Below are 14,650 nucleotides of genomic sequence, written 5' to 3'. Positions count from 1 at the left end.
CTCCTTTTAGCATGTACCTGGAGTTAGTACCTTTACAGTTACTGATGGTCGGGGCAAGAAGAGCCACCTGGCTAGGACGCATAGGAAGCGGTACCAGAGTAAGGAGATGAAGAGAAAAAGAAACAAGTATTGCTGTCAGACTGAAGTAAGGTTGCAATGACTAATCAGGTGGAATAGGTGTCTCTTCGCTTTGCAAAAAACCCATGACGTTAGTTATCTATGCCCTTGATGTCGCTTTCCCTGAAGTCAGTGCCAAAGTGCTCCTTGATTTCACCATCGCACAACAGGCTCCAGCTTGTTTTGTCCGTGAGTGATACTCTGTCCCTTGCCAATGATCCATGCGAGCGGAGTGGTGAGCAAGTCAATATGGTTCCCTGTGCCAGTGATAAAGCTGATGTCACGGGAAGTTATTGTGCCAATGCTTTTAGCCAGTAAACTTTTGGGCAGCAGTCATGCAACTGTTCAGATTCATTTAGATATGTAAGTAGCCCAGGAAAATCAATGGAATCACTTAGATGATTAAAATTTCTTTTTCCAAAGTGTTTCTAGCCTCCGTACAGGTCCTTGGTCTGTATGGATGGCTTGTACACAGATCTGTGCACTTGCGAAGATTAGAAAAATACTTTGTCATTAACAGAACTTGCTTTGCTTGAATGCAGAGAAGGTGACTATGAGAAAAACAAGTTATTGTTTTCCCACTGGCATGTGTTGCTTCCATGTCTCTTTGAGCTGTAATATACAGATACTGTCTGTGAGAAGCATGAAAAATGGTTATGCCAAGCTCAGTGAGTCCCTGATGCTTGCAAGTGTGTTTTCTTTATTTTTAGTATTTCCTGGAGAAGGGCTGAATCCATCCATGTGCAAAATATTGCGATTGACAGGGAGGGGAGGCATGCATGTGTTTCAAGACACGTGCCTGGGGTGGCTGTGGTTATGTAAGGGCTCTTTTGACATGGCCAATTACATAAAATTATAATACTGGAAAGGAAGGCGGTAAATGAATGCAAAGAAGGAATCTGCAGAGCCTGTGTCACCGCAGGTGATGGGAATGAAGTGGAAGAAGGGTCACCAGGTTCATCGTGGCTCTGCCTGTCCACTAATCCCCAGGTGCTGCTGACTTTTGGCAAGCGAAGCGGGACTCCTGCTGCTGCAGCCCCTGCGTTGAATGGCCATCGGCAACCATATGGTAATGCCTCTGCAAGCACTGGGGACAAATGAGGTCATGAAGCATCCCAGTGACTAAGATGCAATCTTTGGAAAGCTGTTTCTTTTGTTACATTTTTAACAGAAGGGTCCTCACTGAGCTGCAGGACACATGGCACAGCCAGTTCTGCCACTGCAGCGGTAGGAGGGGGAGAAGTACCTGTGCTTGTTTAATGGTGCAGCGTGTGCGCAGCAGGGAGGGGACGCACGCAGGGATGCCTAGTGAAGCATATGCTCCAGCTGTGGGAGCTCAGCCCCCAGGGTAGGATGCACAGCCCTGAAATCCCTGAAGCTGGCACATGGGATTGAGAAAGGTTTTTCTCAGTAAAAATGAAGTTGAGACTTGTCTGGGGAGGCAGTAGGTGATCTGCCCAAATCCAAACGTGGACTCTTCTCAGCATACAAGGAGAGCCTCACCACTAGAGCGTGCTCACTTTTCTCTACAGGTAACACTCTTGCTCTGGCATCACTGCTGCCTCACTGGTGTAATGGCACCGTGCCTGCTGGCGGGAAGGGAGAGAGGATGCAGGTTTGTGCACTCGGCCTGTCCTACTGTATTGCAGGCAAGAAATCAGAGACCTCCCATGAGAAAGCCATAATGCATCTAAGTCCTGAACTATGACCAACCAAAGGGTCATAAAGAGCTAAATTTTGTCCCTAGAGCAAATATATCATTGTCTGCTGTGCAGTTTCCAGTGAGCCGTGCTGCCTGTGCAGCTTGCAGCATGGGCTCGGGGCATGGTGACCTCTCTGTGACACAGCTCTTCTTCATGAAACTCCTTAGTTTCACAGTTCACTGCTGAGGACCACATTTATGTCTTCATATTGATGCAGTCACCAGGTCCAGCAGCAGGAAGGAACACTCAGGTGTGGGGTGGACGTCAGAGTTGGTGGGGCTTCAGGAGGTTGCCTTCCCCAGGGAAATACACGTTTACCAGCTTTTGGTTGGTAACCACCGGGGTGAACTGGGGCATTGGAGCTTCTGTCCCCAAACTGCCTGCTTACCTGCCTGCTTGTGCATGTAAGCATGATGCTGTCTTTGACTGTCTCAGCATCAGCTGAGACCGTGAAGTGCAGGCTGGCCAATTTTAATGCATTTCCAACAGATGGTGCTGCGATGCCACCGAAAGCTAAATGCATGCATGGAGGAGAGGTTTTAGAGATGGTTCGCTACTCCCCATGCTTTCCCCCCATTTCCCAGTTGAATTGCAGTGTTTTTTGTTTTTCCCACAACAATCTGCACAGACTTTCCCTGGCTTCAGTGTTTACCCCTAACACCCCAACAGGACACTGCCTAGCAGGAGCCAGCCTGCAGATCTTCCACCCTTCTGGTTGCTCCATTTAATCCACCTGTGTTTGCAGATGAGCTGTGACCCATCACAGACCTATGGCGAGCTTGATGTGGACATTGCTGCTGCAGTCTGCATCCAGTGATGTGGGAGCAGCTATGCCACATGCCATCAGCGTGGGGGCTTCAGCCAGCCCCTTGCCACACTGTATGGCTGCGCTTTCACGTTGCTACCCCTCCTTCTGTCTAAATGTTATTTATGTTGTTGAGTCTTTTCGTTCTTGAGATAGTGGCAGGGCTTTTGATGTCCCAGGGCTTTTAGGGTTGGCAGCAGTGGGGTCTTCATGTCAAGCTGTGGTGAGCAGTTATGTTGGCAAGGGAGCCATCCTTGCCTGGATGGTTTGGTTCATGGAGGGATGTTTCTTGTGTCCTTCCTGGCTCCTTTAAATCTTCTGCCTACCTGCTCATACTGGAGGGGTGGTAAGATCCTGTTACATGGACCTTCCAGAGAGAGATATTTCTCTAGCTCTACAGCCACTGGCAAGTAATAAAGGTCCCATACCACCCACAGCCTGGGTGCAGGGGGAAGACTGCCTCTCCTGCCAGCTGCTTATCAGGGCCTGAGCACACTAATAGGTCTTAATTGGCCCTGACCAGCCTCACCTGGGGCCTCCCCTTCCCCCAGCTGTGGGCTGGGAGCTCTATATAAGCTCAACTGAGGGACCTTAGCTTCCCCCTGAGCTATGCTGTAAGGGTGGTAGTCTCCAGCTTAGCCACAGCTATGCCCTGCCTGGTCAAGGAGCTGCTTTGTTGTTATAAACTTGCCTGGTGACCTCAACTCTCGCTGCAACCTGGCTGTGGTCTCTGTGCCTGCCCTGCTCACCGTGCTCAGGTACTGCAGGGTGGTCCCCCTGCCCTGCCGGCTCTTACTGTGCTTGGTCCTGAGGGTGCAGCCAGCCCTTGCTGTGCCCTGCCACTGCTTGTGCTCTATTTCTGAACTCAAGAGCTGTTGCAAATGCTTCAGGCAAGGGAAGAAGCTATTTATGTGGGGAGGATGTGGTTTCATTTTATCAGTGCTTGGGGAAGGGGAGAAAAGTACATCCACAAGTGTGCTGTTAGTACTTACCTGCCTGCTCCATGCTGTCATTACTCATGGGAGCTGTGCTTGAGCAGCTTAGTATCTCCTCGCTGTTGGCCTCATTGGAGGTGCAGGGTGCCTGTCTGCTGCCCCTCTCTGAACCTGCTCCATGACTTTAGAAACTTGGTTTCCCTCTGATGTGATCTGACAGATTTGTGCCAGGGAGCAAAGCTCACAAAGAAATTGTGAGTGGCGGAGATCTTCCCCCTTGACAGTGGGGGAATTGCTTTGGGGATGTGCTCTGGGCCAAGCACCCAGCATTGCACCAGGTAGTTGCTGGGGCCTCACATAAAAGCCTTGATGCAATATCAGCTGTTCACGATTTTGAAAGACTGTTGGGGTCAACATGTATCAGTTTGCTTCTTATCTTCTTCATTTAAAACTGATATCCCTTCCTCTGAAAGATTTGATACTTTTAAAGCACTTCACAAACAAGTCAAATAATCTTTAGGGGCTGCCAAAGAATGATCCTGGGAAATTGAACCAAACCTGAGCTTTTTTGATAAGGGCTGGAGACTGCTTCTTGCCTTGGTCTCAGTGAGAAAACAGGTAAAGCCAGCAGTGCTTTAACACTGCTATGTAATGTTTCTACAGCTTTAGCTAGCAGGAATTTTGTGGCTGCACTGAGAATTGCTGCTGGCTTTAGCGTAAGCAAGTAGGTACCTGTTAATCCCCACAGGTTTGCACAGAGCCTACACTCTCGTGCTTGAACACAGAGACACACAGTCGTTTGAAACGTTATAAATGCTCCGTATCTCACCAGCCCCAGCCTCGGGGCTTGGCTGCAGAAGGGTCTGGGGAAAGCGATCCTGCATGGCAGCAGGCAGAGGGGTTAGTGATGTGCACTTCAGAGGGCTTGGCCCTGAAAGAGGAAGGGCTATTTAAATAACGAAGTCAGTAAACTTTAAGCAACAAGGGTAGGTTTGCTGTGAAGCCTGCAGTGGGGTGTTGCTGTGGGTGCAGGGCAAGGGGGCTGGCGGCCAGGCCCCTGCGGGGCTGCGGAGGGGGCGGTGAGGGCCACCTGGTGCCACATGGCCTCGGTGGCGAGGGGACAACGTGTCTTCAAGAGTGCAATTAAACTGCTCCATCCTGGGGAATATACAGTCACATTGTGTTTAACACTTCAGCACCAAGACTGCAGCACGGCCGGGTAAAGCTGGCTCTGGTCTGGGAAGGGTGCGTGTGCCTTCCTGTCCTTGATCCCTTCAGCCTGCCCTGGCAGCGAGGTGTTCCCTTGGCATGGAGGGAAGGGGACGCCTTTCTCCCTGCACACTGAAATCATGCCTGCTTTTGGCACAGCCTTGCTCAGGAGTGTCTGCAGCCTGGCGATGCTTTGGGGAGGCGGAGGGGAAGGTGTCTGCCCAGGGAGCACGCTGCAGATATGCTGTGTGTGGTTTGGGTGAAGCCTGTGTCTAGCAGGGTCGGGAGCTGCTGGCCTGGGGTGGGCTGTGGCACACTGTGCTGTGACACCCACTTGTCCCTAAGAGTACTTCCGTGTGTGGGTTTGACAGGTCTGTTCCCCCCTCTCTAGCCCCAAACACGTCAGGAACATCCTGGTGTCTTGCTGTGTTGTGATGCTGAGTTATGGTGACATTAATCCTGGCGAGGTGGTAATGCAGAGACGGCAGATGTGGCAGGGGTGGTAAGGGGGTGGTGCTGGGAGCAGCAGCAGAGGGGTGTTTTCTGCCTTGCTCAGGTTGCTGTTTGCCTGAGTGCAGACCTGCACAAACACTCTAAGCTGCTCACATGGCTTCCTCGTGCTCCCTGTGTGCCAGTTTATCTGGGCACTATGTCCTTGCAGTCTGCCTGCATGATGAATTTGCTGTTGTTGAATAGTAATAGTGCTTTAAGAAGACAATAGGGAAAATATGAACATACATCCAAATAAAGAATTGAACATTCAAATTCACTTTACAGTAGTTCATTATGTTGCTACCCAGCCCCTTGCAAAGCTTGCGTGGCTCCTGTCACCAGCAAGCATTGCTAAGATGAGGTGTGCTGGAGACATGAACTCAAAGCATCGATCAAATCCAATTATTAAGAGATCCAAAAAGCAGCTTGGGCTGACAACACTATGCTAGTTGGCCAGCACTTTGATCTAAATGAGCACCCCATCTTTCAGATCCAACTTCATTCTCTTGCCAAAACCTGAAATTGCCCTTTTGTACCTCAAGGCTATGAAATTAAGTGATTCCTTTTCAGGTCATGTGCACCCTTGAAAAGCAGAAGCTGGGTTGATTTTCCAGAAACCCAGGGGAACCCTTGAATAAATGCACAATCAAGTGACTGGTTCCCCTAATTAATGCTGACAGTAACATTTGATCCCCACCTCCATGAAGAGGAAATGATGCCGAGATCAATTCACCCTAATTTAGTCGAAATTACCTGGATGTATGCATGGTTGCACTTTGGAATAGTAAGAACATTTTGGCTGTATTCTCGCATGAATATTTTCCCAGTGGATGCAGTCTCCTTGCATTCAGAAGAAAAGACTTTTGAATACTGTATCCCTTTAAACAAATGTCTGTTAAAATTAACCTTAATTTCTTGAGCTGAAGTACCATCCTGGAGGGAAAGCCCTGGTAGTGGCCATGGTGTTATTGTACTTTTGTGTGACAAGTGAAAAGCTCAGCAAGGCAGGCAGTCTCCTTTCTTCTGTTCTTCTGCCTTTGGCCTTTGAGCTCCAGCTTGCAGCACAATGAGACCAGGGGAAAATATCTGCTCAGCAGGTTATAGAGCAGTAACTTATGCCTAAGCCAGCCTTTGTCACATACCACAGCTTTTGGGAGAAGCAGGCTGCCTCATCTTAACTCGTTACCTGCATCCTGCCCTTACAGCCAGCCATGGCTCTGGTCTCTGTGGGGCTGAGGTTTCATTCTGCCTCCTGGTTTTCAGGATTTTGGCCCCTGCCTGCACAGGGAAACACTGCCATCTGGCAGGTCTCTGCACAGGGTCTTGCTCATGCAAAGCACCAAAGCTATGGGGCTTGCTCGCACACATGGTGCTCTGAGCAGGCTTCAGTGGTTGGGATCTTGGCTAATGCATCCAGGATTGATGTTATTTGCGATCCTGGAGCAACTGCATCATTGTTCATGTGGCTCTGCCACTGCAGTCATCTGAGCAGATGACTCTCCTTGTCACATGTGCACCTCCCACGGATGGGTCCCTTGGAGATTCTCATCTCTGCTGGTGTCACCATGAACTCATCTCCTTTTGGCCCAGCACGTCTGCACTGGCCTTGAAATCCCCGCCCTGCAGCCCCTGTTAGAGATGTTAAACCTCTGATTCAGGCAGGTCTGACAGCTAAATTGCATTCTGCAGGTTTTCAGGCCTGTAAGGTAGGATTTTAGCCTGTTGCTTGTGTCTGATCTGATTTCTGGCTGCTCCTGAGTTGTGATCCTCCTGGAGGGCTGTGAGTGGTGGCTGGCCCTCCTGGGAAAGCGGGGGTCTGTGGGGAGGAAGCTTGGCCGAGTTGTAGTGATGGGACCTGATCCCTTTCTCCTCCCCTGGGAAAAGCATGACGAAGGCAGGTGATGGGAACTCAGGTTACAGTCAGTCCTTGCAGTCAGCAGAAGCACCTTGACAGCTGCCCTCTCCAGAGCATGTCCCGGACTCCCCATACCCCAAAGCTCAGGAGGACTTTTGCTCCTGGTGGCTCCTGCTCTTGAGCACCACCTTCACCAGCATGACAGTGGTGATAAGCCCCATCCCACTGCGGGCGGTCTGCAGAAGAACCACGCTAACAGCTGGCCTGGGCTGGACCCCAGGGAGAAGCCCGTTTGCCCAAGAGGATGCAAGTGAAGCATCACTGTGCAGCGAGACCTGGGCTGTCCCGTGCCAGGGCTGGTGGCACTAGGTGGCACCATTGACTCAGGAGCGAGGAGATGGCACATGCAGGACTCGGGAGCCAGCCATTGTCTCCCAAGGGACCCAGGGAGAGCTGCTCAGGGGTGTCTTCTGCCACAGCTGTAGTCTGTGTGTCTTCCTAGAACTGAGGGTAGGTGCACCGCTCATGCTTGGAATAATTGAGCGCCAGAGCTGCCTTTCGCCCTGGCCTCCCTGTGCTGTTGGCCCGTGGAGCTTCTCCCCTCTTCCCCAGCAAGTAATGTGGGGACAGGTCCCAGCACGGCTGCAGGAGCTGCCTCTTCATCCCTCACCAGTACCCCTACGGTCTTGCTGGGTCATTAGCTCTTCTGTCAGCAACCTGTGGCAGTGGGAAGGAGAGGTTTTTCCTTTTACCTGTTTTACTTTATCATCTTCCCATTTCTGGCCTTTTATCTTGTTCTTATCCAGCATTACAGCATCTTTGCTATAAACTAGTGCTTTGCTCAAAGCCAACCCGTGCTGAGAGAACTTGCTGTGGGCATACCGACAGTGATACAAGCAATAACTGCAGGAAGAGCTAGCTACTCAAAAAATATTTTTTTCCCTACAAGATTTTTATTAAAATATAATTTTAATCAAAGCATTCGCTGGAACATCTAGTTTTTGAAATTGGAAACCAATACTTTCTTGGGGTATTTTGGTTGTAAATATTTAACGTCACACTTTTGCTGTAGAACCGAAGTGTAAAGTAATGGAAAAATAGTGCTGGGAGTAGGAAGAAGTAATAGAGTACATGCAGAAAATTTGAGACTAATTATCAAAACTCACTAAAATAAGAAGCTGCTATAACTTAATAGTGATTGATTAGAATTTGCTATTATGCTATGAGAACAAACATATGGAAAACGTTCTTTTGTTGCAGGAAAAATGATTGTTGCCTACTTGTTCCCCCTTACTAACACTGTGATGATCAGGAGCAAAGCCAGTGGAGTGGGGCTGTGCCAGCCTGCTGCTGGAGGGCAATGGGGCTCATGTTTCTGGAGGATGCTTGTGCAGGGCGCAGGATTAGTTGCAGCTCCTTTGGGAAGTGCACACAGCCTGCAGCAAGTCCTGGGGCTGGTGGTAGCGGCAGTGTGGCCCTGCAGCTCTGCATGTTGAGCATCCTTATTTGGGAGTCAGCTGCAGCATTTGTTGCTGTACACATCTTAAAAATGTTGCTCCAGTGCTGGCTCATCAAAGGTTGTGCTGATGAGGGTCCCATCAGGTGGTGGGGCTCAATGTCCTCTAATTTGTACTGGTGAAAACGAAGAACAACTTTCTAGGCCTGGGTATAATCCCAGCCGAAGAAGGGTGGGAGAGCAGGCAGCTTGTGCTGGGGCTAACAGCTAGTGAGTCTGTCCTGCTCTTGTGCTGTTTGCAGTCAAGCTTGGGAGTGCTCGTGGGCTGATCCAAAGGTAAGTGGTGGCCCCTAAGCTAGTGAGTGCAGAGGAGCTCTACATTGACAACCCAGGTGGAAATGAGCTGCAAAGTTCAGGGCTGAGCTTCTCCCAGTGCCTAGGTTTGTCCAAGCTGGTGTTCTGGTTTGAATAAGAACTAAATCTTCATGCCACGTGGCTATGTTTCAACAAGTATTGCTGTTGACATGTATGGCGTGCTTCACCTAGAAGAGCATGGTGTCTGATATGAAATGCTGATGTCCAGTGTCACAGGACCTGCTAGACTGTCTCAGCTGGGAATAATCTCCTTATGGTGGATATTCAGGGTTTCTAAACCATGGGGAGTCTGCCAGCTGCTCCCAGTGTCCTGGTGGCAGGAGGGACTCCGGCAAAGGGGACCCACTGAGGCCATGTAGCAGACCGGAGTGCAGTGATGGCAGGATTAGGTATTTCCCTGATGGATCTAGAGATCTGTGTTTGTGCCTAGGTACTCTCTGCAGCAGTGCTGAGCGGTCATCAAGCTGGGAAACTCTCTACAATCTTCCCTTTCTATGCTCCTGGCTGCAGCCTGAGCTGGACCAGCCTCAGAGCTGCCCAGGGCAGACCTTGGGCTGACTCAGAGAATGCAGTGTGAACACCCTATAGTTACCGCTAACGTATTACTCAAAGCTTAGGTGGTTATTATATTTATTATATAAATACATTATCCCATTACCCACTATAACACTGTAAGTATATACTAATAATACATCATTATAGGCTTAGGTAAGTTTTTCTACTTCTGATTCAAGCTTGTCTCTCTATGGAAAAACACTCTTGAGCTCTTCCCTCCCGGTCTGCCTGCTGTCTGCTCCTGCCTGCCCAGCACAAACCCCAGACTTGCCTGACTCCCGTCCTGGTTCCTCTCCCTGGGAAGGGCACCAGCTGAAATACAGTGCAAAAATCCCTCATTTCCCACTAAAAATATAAAACATGTCAGTGATTTAGAGCAGTTGCTGCTGTTGATGTCAGTGCATTATTATTTAGGTTAAAATGCATTCAGCTTTTTGACTTCCCATTCAGGAAATGTGTGACAGAGAATAACAATGGATGAGTAAGCACAAGTTTGGCAGTTGGAGTTAAAGATGTTGCCTGAGATTTGGCATCAGGAGCTTTTTTAAAAAACTTATGTTATCTCTTTAATGCCATAAAGTATCAGTTAATGCATTGACTGGGTTGTCATATAGGGTGTCAGGGCCATGACTAGGCAGTTTCTCAGACTTTGTCTGTCAGCAGAAAGATATGCTCTTGGCATCTCTTCCAAAATAGTTCGCTGAGACTTTGTTTCAGGGAGACAGATTAAGTTTTCACTGATTAGATGAGGAGGTTGAGAAACCAAACGGCAGAAGTGATAAAAAGTGATGCATGATGGTGGGGAAAAAAGCTAGAAGCTGCAAAGGATAGAGCTAGAGACTTGGGTGGGGATGGAGAGAATCTGAAATGAGCTGAAAAAATAAGTGGCACTGTTTGTTCATCCTTTCTTCTCATTTTGCTCTTTGCCTAACCCCTAATTGATTAGACAGACTGACCCATCCTTATACCAAAAGGTTATTTCATCTAAAAAGTACAGAAGAGACACTGAAATCGGAACTCTGTTCGTTTTTGCATGCCGGTGGCAGTATTTAGCGCTGTCAGGTGTCAGTGACACTGGCTGGCGAGTCTGTGATCACAACACTGCCTTCTGTAGCTGCTACTTTCCAAGGGAATTTCAGCTTGCTGGGTGTTGCCTCCTTGTCCAAGCTCGCTTGAGCTGTCCTGTCTGCTGTGCAGGTCCTCTCTTCACAAATGCATTGCTGGGTATGAGCCTTAGCTTTAGGGAAAACAGTGTTCAGATGAGGCCCCAGGGGAAAAAACTTGGGACTTTTTGCTGTGTTTGCTGTGAAGCAGGGTGAGCTTCCCAGGGGATGGTCCTGTAACCTGTTGTCCTCCATGCAGGTACCGGTGCTGTGTGCATGCTTATCTTTAGTTTCTGAGCCTTCCAGGCATTAACCTGGCTAACATCAGTCATGGGCCAGTTTCTTTTCATCTGCTCCTCAGGAGGAGCATGGGCAGTGAGTGTCTTGCAATGCTAAGTTGCTGTTGGTTCTTAATGTATAGTCCTTTATCAGCAGAGGCAAAGCCCAGGAAAGCTCCGACTCCTTCGATCCCCTTGAATGAAAAGCTTTCTGCCAAGACCAAGGAAACATATCTCCCCATCTCAGCTTTCATCAAGGAGTGGAAGGTGATCTTTTAGCTTGGTGAGTTATGGGGCATATGAAAGATACTGTTCTTGAATGTCACTCTTAAGAAGCCAGTATATGGTGGCGGACACTGGTTTGTGTTGCTGGAGAGGTGCGCTGCAGTGGTCTGTACAAAAGAGGCTTGAGTTAAATGAGCTGATCCTGAGGTCCCTAGGGACTTGCTTGAAGGTGGCAGGTTTGATAGCGTGTGGTCCTTTACCAAAACCATGCAAAGCACCAGGTGCTTGTCCCAGTGTGGCAGCGGAGGCTCCAAGGAGAGCACAAATGGCTCAGCTTCCCCATGGAGTGCTGGTGTGGGTGTCTGGCAGCTGCATTAGCCTCAGCAGGATGTTGCACAGCACGTATATCCCAGTGTTTCAGGGTAAAAGGAAAAAGAAATAATGGTCTTGTCAAGGCCACTGTCTCAAAAACATCCAGTCTTGCTCCACTTAGGCTCTGATGCACTGAAATCGATAGTTCAGCTGCCACCCTCATCTACCCAGAAACAGCCTGTGCTGCTGAAAGCCTCTCCAATCTCATTTTATGCAAATGTTCCCCATTCTCTGCATTGAGATGCTGTCCCATTTTTACCTCTTTTCCTTTTGAATAGTGCCTGTTTTCAGATCAGAAAGATGGGAAATGGGTGAAAAGACCTTGAGAAGTGTAAATACTGCACTAAGGGCCTGCCAGTCTGGTCTGAACTAGAATGAATGCTCTGTGCTTGGCATGTGAGATGGGCTGCCCGTTTCTGGGAGGACGGTACTTCATTGAGAGGCTGCACCTAATTCTGTTGTTGTCTTATGATTGGCGCCCCCCCTTTTCTAATCTAACTTGGTTAGACTTTCCATTGTCACAGCGCACACCAATTTGCTAAGTATTGTTCTGTGTTGTATGGTCCATCATTAGATTAGCATTAACTGCAGTATTGTCTTCTGATTTTTTTTTTTTATCCACTGAGATATCCTTTATAGGATGCTACAGTGCAAGTGATTTGATTGTGCTTTTTAAAATTCAGCCTTGACCCTCTATTCAGAAGTCAGTGGAAGCTTTGTTGCCCCAAACCAATGTATATATGCAAGAAATATTCTGAATGAGAGCAGTTTTCAATCCTGCTGGGTTTGGTCCCAGTACAGAGACTGCCAGCCTCAGGTGTCTGTACTCTTTTCCTGCTTTGATGCTGGGTCAATAATTAGCAAGTGCAGACAGGCTTCCCAGCTCAGCCTTCCTTGTAGCTGTGTTAACCTGCCCTGTTTCTACAAATCTGGGGCCAAGTGTGGTGCTTCAGGGGTTACCCTGTGCTGCCATGAAATACTTCCAGAGAATGAATGAATGGTGGCTGTTGCAGCCTGACGGGCCTTCCCTTACCGTACCTAGCAAGGGTGTTTTCTTCAAGCTTCATTCAGGTGGGTATTTTATTGAGGGCTAGTAACAAACTATAAACTTACCTAAAGATGACAATGACTAGAAGAGTGGTGAGGAAATGTCTAGAGGGAGGATGGTGAAGGACCTGCAGACAGATGTGTCAAAGACAGTAGGAGGCTTAGCTCTAGGAATGGAGTCTGAGTCCCTCACTCTGAGCTCTCCAGGCCAGGTCTAGCACAGCTATGCAGCCATGTAACCCTACTGATGCTTGCTTCTCTGCTTGTTCTCAAATGGAAGAGCCAAATGGGGAGCTGGCCCCGAGTGGGTGGACAGACCCGTGGCAATGCAACTGCTGGTCCTGAGGCAAATCACTCTCCTGAGGTCTGTGGATGTTGCACCATGGAGCTGGAGGACTGAGCGGGATGTGGGAGTTGGGCTTGGCCTGCTCAGGAGGAAGGCAGAGGGAAGGTGGCCTGTAGAGCCAATCTCAGCTCTGCTGGAGGTGCACGGAGGTGTTCAGCAGCTCTCGCTATTGTGTGCAGGTCACGTCCTTCATGTCTCCACCTCCCTCTGCAGCCTGTAAGCTGCCCTTTAGTGTGTTATCAATCCTGCTCTCTCTGTCCTGGATCAGAGCACTTACCGCTTGTGTTCCCAGGCTGCTGGAGGGCTTTTGGCAGTGGTGCTCCTTGCCCTCCCCTCCGAGGGCTGTGGGACTGCCCCACCAGCTCCGCCTCTTTCTCTATTCAGTTGTGCCATCAAATCACAAAGGGATGAGGGAAGCTGAGTCCTTTGTGCAAGTGGCCCACAAAGCCAGGCCTCCTGAAGTGTTTAAGAAGTGGTTTAGAAGGGGACTAACCTTTAGACAGCAGGTTTGAGCTTTATTAAAACAGCTGGAGCTATTCTGGTAGTTGGCTCCCCTGGGCACTGGCGACGGATGAAACCGGTATGTGCCGCTAATTGCGGATGCTCATCTTGCACTGAGAGCCAATATCTTTTAAGGGATGAAGCCACCCCGCTGCCTTCAATGTGGGCAGGGCATGGCAGGTCACTACAGTATGGGGATGCAACTAAGCAGAAGATTTCTGCATCCCTATTCTCCTTGCTTAGCAAAAAGTGCTGAAGGAGCTTTGGCTGTTGCTAGTTGTGGTGTGGCTTGCTTTATTTTTGTTATAGGAAGAGCTCAGTGCAGATGTAGAGAGGGCTTGGATGCTTCTGGCACTGCGATTGGGAAGTAGGCCACTTGCAGAGCTGCCAGGCAGAAGTTCAGCTCCATGTCCTGATGGTCCTTCTGAAACCCTGGGGAGGTGTAGAGCTGATGGTGCCACATCAGAGAGGTCTGGGTTACCTCGCAGAGGAATAGAAGAAAATGGGGAGTGCAAAAACTGCTGGAGCATTAATGAACTCTGGTGTTTCCTTTGTATTTTCTGGGTGTGTTTTGCTATGCTGAGCCCAAGTGTAAGTACAAATAAAGTATAAATACTTATTTACTACTAATACTTTGTTTTCCCTACCCAAAGTCACCCTGCTGTAGTGTGAACCCTATCATGTTGTTAATTAGGAATGGACTAGTGTGCCTCTTATTAAAATTCTTCCTACTTCTTGCCTTTTAACTAACTACAGTGTCTTTGGGCTTATGCCAGCTTCAGTTTTAAACCTTTGAAAAATCTCTAATCTGCACAGTGCAGACCAGCCAATTATTTTTTCGTTAGAAACAGTAAATATCCATTGAACATAGATCTTTTTTCTGCTGATGGGGATGCCTCTTAAAATAAGATCCATTTTTTCCTGTCTGTATCTTGCTAGGGTGAAAAATACTTAGGAGATGCACTTCCATCAGCCTTGTACTAAGTGAGTGAGGAAAAAAGGTGGTAGAAGAGCAGCTGTTTAAGACAAGCCTTTAGGCTGAATGCATCCAAGCTGGAGATTTATAATGCATTCAAATTAGAATAATTTATCTGGAGAGGTCAAATGCTGTGTGTTGTTTTCCTGTTAATGCATGTTGGAAATACAGAGCAGAGCAGGGTTGTGACTTTTTTGGGATGGGTGCCTTTGTCAGAGCCTGATCCTGGGCTGTGTTGTGTGCCATGACATCTATTGAAAAACAGAACTCTCTGGGGTTACCAAACACTTGCTGCTTTAT

Source organism: Pelecanus crispus, chromosome 11 (genome assembly GCF_030463565.1).
Source record: "Pelecanus crispus isolate bPelCri1 chromosome 11, bPelCri1.pri, whole genome shotgun sequence".
Lineage (NCBI taxonomy): Eukaryota > Metazoa > Chordata > Aves > Pelecaniformes > Pelecanidae > Pelecanus > Pelecanus crispus.
The sequence above is the reverse complement of the archived record's forward strand: the minus strand, read 5'-3'. Positions refer to the sequence as shown.